The sequence below is a fragment of the Oncorhynchus tshawytscha genome, linkage group LG13 (assembly GCF_018296145.1).
Source record: "Oncorhynchus tshawytscha isolate Ot180627B linkage group LG13, Otsh_v2.0, whole genome shotgun sequence".
Taxonomy (NCBI): Eukaryota; Metazoa; Chordata; class Actinopteri; order Salmoniformes; family Salmonidae; genus Oncorhynchus; species Oncorhynchus tshawytscha.
Genome location: NC_056441.1, coordinates 13,320,926 through 13,326,570, shown reverse-complemented (window position 1 = coordinate 13,326,570; position 5,645 = coordinate 13,320,926). Strand labels below are relative to the sequence as shown.

The 5,645-nt window shown below is 40.6% G+C and overlaps 1 long non-coding RNA gene across 1 annotated transcript; it reads left to right on the top strand.

The window, feature by feature from the left end:
• The first annotated feature begins 4,819 nt into the window (after nucleotides 1-4,819).
• On the top strand, nucleotides 4,820-5,418 carry LOC112265854. The gene is made up of 4 exons (XR_002955819.1): nucleotides 4,820-4,888; nucleotides 5,028-5,054; nucleotides 5,205-5,237; nucleotides 5,359-5,418. It is a non-coding gene; the product is annotated as an uncharacterized LOC112265854 (long non-coding RNA).
• The last annotated feature ends 227 nt before the right edge of the window (nucleotides 5,419-5,645 follow it).

The following is a 5,645-nucleotide window of genomic DNA, read 5'->3' as shown; positions in this document are numbered from 1 at the left end:
TAGTAGCAGCGAAGCAGATCAGAGCCAAGGGCAATGCAACAACATGAAAAGATGTTAGTAAACCCCACACTGAAATTTAACTATATTACCACAAGACTGTGTTAGCTCGCCAAGCTAAAGCATTCACTCACAGAGCTAATGCAAATCTTCAGATATCAGGCAAGGACATACTGTATTACATCATTCAAGCATGGTTCACTGAACCACCTGCAACTTCACCCTCTGACCCCCTCTTCTTCACTTAGGACAATCCAAGTCAAGGTACCAACCAGCGGGGAATCGAACCTCATCCTCTGCGCCACAAGACCAAACCAAACACCACCATTACATATAGTTGTTTATAAGATTAAATCCTGAAATGAATGAAGTTTTTGCCTATGTAGGCCTACATTCAACTGTTAGAAGTGTTCAGTCTGTCCATTGGTCAGGACAATGGAGGACTCTATCTGATGAGACAGTTGATAGACTGTAGTAGTCTGGAACGTGGTTGCATTGCACAATGTTCTTGTTACACTGACCTTGATATATATAAAAAGTTTAATCCAGTGCTGTTGTACAACACAATTTCCCCCAAAACAAAGTGGTCTCTGTCTGTACCATAAAGGCAACATGAGTACTTTTAAGATAATCTATAGGCCTATTGATATAAAATCTTGACTTGTCTGCATATATCATATGTTATAGGTGTTCCCTTCATAAACGGTGTTGAACATGTCACTCAGCACAACCCAAAAGATAGGTAGGCCTACGTATCTATACTGTCCATTACAGTTGGTGAGTCCATAAATGATACAGTCCACAGATATTCCTCTGCACAATAAAGACGATACATCATGATTCAGGTTCATTCTTAGGCCTACGTGGGACACTATATATTAAAAAGACATTCAATACCCTCCCCACTTGAATAAATCCTGTCTGGTATGTGCTAGTCATAGGGTCTGATTCTTCATGGTGATGGAGAGTTCTAGAAATGGCAGCTGATAGGCAATTTACAATGTGGGCACCAAACGATCATATTCAATAGTATCTGAGAGGACACTGGAGACCTGAGAGTGTTTGCTCTTATGTCATCACATCGTATTCAAAACAGATTATTACAGTGAAAGTCGAGATGTATCAAGTCGAGATGTATCAAGTCGAGATGTATCAGGTCGAGATGTATCAGGTCGAGATGTATCAGGTCGAGATGTATCAGGTCGAGATGTATCAAGTCGAGATGTATCAGGTCGAGATGTATCAGGTCGAGATGTATCAAGTCGAGATGTATCAGGTCGAGATGTATCAGGTCGAGATGTATCAAGTCGAGATGTATCAGGTCGAGATGTATCAGGTCGAGATGTATCAAGTCGAGATGTATCAAGTCGAGATGTATCAGGTCGAGATGTATCAGGTCGAGATGTATCAGGTCGAGATGAATCACTATGTCTTGTCTTGAAAAATAAAACTGTGATTTTTTAATTAGTATCACGAATAACTCAAGGATCTGTATGTTGTTTAATAAACAGTAAATAAAAAATAGTGATTTTAATGAGTTCGTTATAATGTGTTTACAGTCTCATGGACTTTCCCCAAGAGGGTTCATTGCCCCCGTCGTTGATATACAGTGCGGTAATCTTCCTATTATTTTTTTGCTGTACAATGTTCCCTACTGTACAGTGAAGTGAGGACACAGTCCTTTCAGTCCTTGGGTTGGAACCCTAGTAGTCCAGTGCACCCAATGGGCTTCCTCCCTATGCACATGTAAATCAGACATTACCAGCTTTCAAAGGCTTTTCAGGCCAATGTTTGCCTTGAAACGATCTCTCCAAACGGCCTGATCAGCCGCTCCATAATGAAAGAGAGAGAGAAACGTCTAATTATCTTTTAACATTTAAAGAGAGAAATCCTTTTAGTCAGAGCAGACAGAGGACTCCTTTGATACCTGGGCCGGAGAAGGCTTAAATAACAAAGCAAGAGGACGTGTGAGATGTAACTGTACTACAGGGGGACTACGTTCTCCCTTTATCAGCACTCTAACCTCTGTTCTGCTCTGGAGAGGAGCCTTCCTTTTTGCGTCGGCTCCCCATAGAAAGCCAGGAAAGGTAAAACCCAGATGGTTAGACTTCGTGTCTTGTCTAAGGAAGGCCAATTCATTTCCATTAGCATTTGTTCCTTCTGATAAAAAGCAAAATAACCCGGCAGATCGGATGACGACGGTGGACGAGATGAGAATGGGAGGGGGGATTTACAAGGGCATTAGTCTTAGCGGCATGAGCTTGTGAAATCGACGCTGTCTGGTAGTGGGGTGTTCTTTCTCCTCTTTTCCAGGTTATTTTGGATGCACATGAGACAAACTTTATCGCAGTCTGGGGCTCAAAGTTGCCTTTATTCTCCAGAGAGTAATGCCCGTGTTGCTGTTGTATTCAGACTGGGGCAATGAGTTCACATAGCTACTATTACTCTATACTTGACTTATTCACTGAAATTGCTATCTGTATTGTGCTGGAGAAGGTTTTCATTCATTAAAAGCTGGTTTTGTTGAAAAAGTGCTATCTCATATTCACACATCAGACATGCAATTGGATTTGTTACTAAGTTATAATTCTTAACTGTACTTTACGATTGTATCTGCTGCTGAAAATGGAACCTGTTATTTTATTTTGTGTGTAATGTATTTTGTTTGTGACTCTTTATAATTCTTATAAAAAAATAACTAAAAAAAACAGACTTCCAATTGGATTTGGCATCTGTGAATCAAAAGCCTGCATATACTATCCTTAGGTCAGTAAGGGCCTGGGGCCCTTTTCCATAACTCTCGTGACTATATAAGCTACCCTGAGGCTACAAAGTCTGCATTGCAAGGCGATATCCTACTTCCACGTTCACTGCACTTTAAAACTAGTATAAGCTATGTAGAGAGTTTGAAGAGGAATACCAAATGATGAATAAAATCTGCCTGTGCCAAGCTAAGCCTGTTGTTAAGTTTGATAGAATCATGGTTCAGCCTATCAAGCCCATCTACGGATACTAGCTCCTTAGGATTATGTTAGAATGAAACAGACCCTTGTAACCTTATTTCACCAACTGTTTGGACCAAAATCAGACCATTTATCCTGACCTTCCCCTAGTCTGGGTTTGCCTTACTTGTTAAATTGGTTTAACATTTCAGTCCAGGATGCCTATTTGGGACCAGGGAATTCCCCCTACCAAGATGCTGCTGTCCACTAGCCTCAAGTGCAGGAAAGTACACACATTTCTCAGGAGAAGTAGTGACTGTTATCCTGGCCAGGTGGTCTGATCTGGACAGAGACTGTTCAAAGCTTCCCATCATCAGGGAACCAAATGATACTCTACTCCTTATTTAGTTCACTACTTTACTGGCTCTGGTCAAAAGTAGCGTACTAAATAGGGAATAGAGTACTATTTGGGATGCAGGTCTAGCAATCATTCCACTATGCTTTCCACTATGACCTCACTACTTGGCACAGGTTCCCAACACCTCCTCAGAGAGTAACTGTAGCGTAGAGCCTGAACTTTAAAGGGACTGTAGTGTAATGTCTCCTTCAGATAAAAAAAAACACACATAGAAAAGAGAGGGGAAAAGGAAGTTCGAGATACTCCCATGTAACAATAGGGTTTCTGTGATATTTATGTGTGCCTTTTGGGGGAATGAGAGAATCCTTTGAGAGAATGTATGTAGGTAGGAGACATACAAATTCTTACATTAAACCACACAATGAAATCCAATAGGTATGTCACCATTTTTTCCTCTTTCACAGGTTGTCCACAATAAGCAGGCCACTCCTCCTTCCATCCCCAATGGGTGTTGGGATAGGTATAAAAACATCACCACCCCCTTCTGCATCAGGACCAGTTGAAGTGCAATATTGACACCTTTACAGTACAATTCAGGATCCAGACTCTAACCTCAAGGCATGTTGACCAGGTAAGTCAATTATCATTACTATGAGCATGTTTGAGGGTTATTAAATGTATGATGCAGAATGTGCCATGTCTTAATGGACGCTACGTGATTTTAATGAGGTTTACATCTTTAATTTGAATGTTATTTTACGCATTTTACTTATTTTTGATGCCACTATACCTTTGCAATGAAACATAAAATAAAAAATGTAGGTGGGGGTGGCGCCAAGAGTGTGCAGAGTTGTCATCAAGGCAAAGGGCGGCTATTTGAAGAATCTCAAATATAAAATAGATTTAGATTTGTTTAACATTTTTTGGGTCACGACATGATTCCATATGTGTTATTTCATAGTTCTGATGTCTTCACTATTATTCTACAATGTAGAAAATAGTAAAAAATAAAGACAAATCCTTGAATGAGTAGGTGTTGTAAAACCTTTGACCGGTAGTGTAGGGTTTTTGAATAGAACGTTGATTTAAAATGCACCATTAAGATGCTACATTGATTAAAGAACCAGGTACGCTTTCAGGTCAATGTGAAAAGGTTGCGGACAATTTCAGAAGTCCTTCGGCTGGCACTTCAACTGAAATAAACATCAAACAGACAGTTGATTAGAAGGATTTGGTGTCTGATTGGAAATTGGAATTCAGAATAACAGATTATCTTAAAATAACAGGCATGCAGTACCAAAGTGAAAGAGTCTGAAATAGAGAAGCTGTCAAGGCCAGTGATCAGCACTTAGCACCCTAATCTGCTCCAGGGCCGCAGTACTAATATGGCTGACCCTGTAAAACAACACATTTCACTGCACCTATCGGGTGTATGTAATAATACAAAATATAAATAAATACTATCTAGTCTGCAATTTGCAGAGCAAAATTGGTTTTAAATTCCTCTTTTGAAATTCTGTTTCCAGGAATTTTCTCATCCTCTGCTCTCTGGCAGCTGTGCTAGTACAAGCTGACTTTGATACTAATAGCAGTAAGTGTTGGCATAATGACTGAATACAGTAACACAGCTGCTGAATCAAACAGTATGTACAGTAACATTAGCAGACAGTAATTCATTGTTAATAATTAGTCATTTACACTACCTTGTGTGTCTCGTGTGATACTTTCAGATCATGCTGCCCAAGCCATGTCCACAGGTAATCACAGACGTCTGAGCGACGTTCTTCTTTTGCTGAACTTCTATGCTGACCTTTGTGCAACTTTAAAATCATTCCAATTAATAGCCCATGTAAAGAAAGACCCATTGCTGTCTTATTCTGAACCATACTGCCTTTTCTTACAAACAGATAAGGACTCAACCTCGGATGAAGCACCAACAGGTAAGAGCATCATCACCTCATTGGCTGACTCTTTACAACCAATGCTCAGTAAGCCTAGTCTTATCTATAATCCGTGGTCAATATACCCATTCATAACGGTAAATCTCTGCTTCTTCCACAGAGATCATGAACTCCATCTCCTCGTACCAGTCTAACCGTGAGCACAGTATAGAGGGGAGGGGTGTGTTGTCTGACCTATGGGAGAGGGGAAGCTCTGGCCTGGTTCTGACTCTGGCAGGGAGTGTGCAATTGCACACGTTGGGAAGAGAGTGGATGATTGGAATGCAACCTATCGTCCTCAGTAAATATGGGTGGGTCTTGTAGTCTTGACTAGCCCAGGTCAGATGGTTGTTTGTCAGCTGAGTCACATACCATATAAGCATTTCACTGTTGTATTCGGCTCATGTG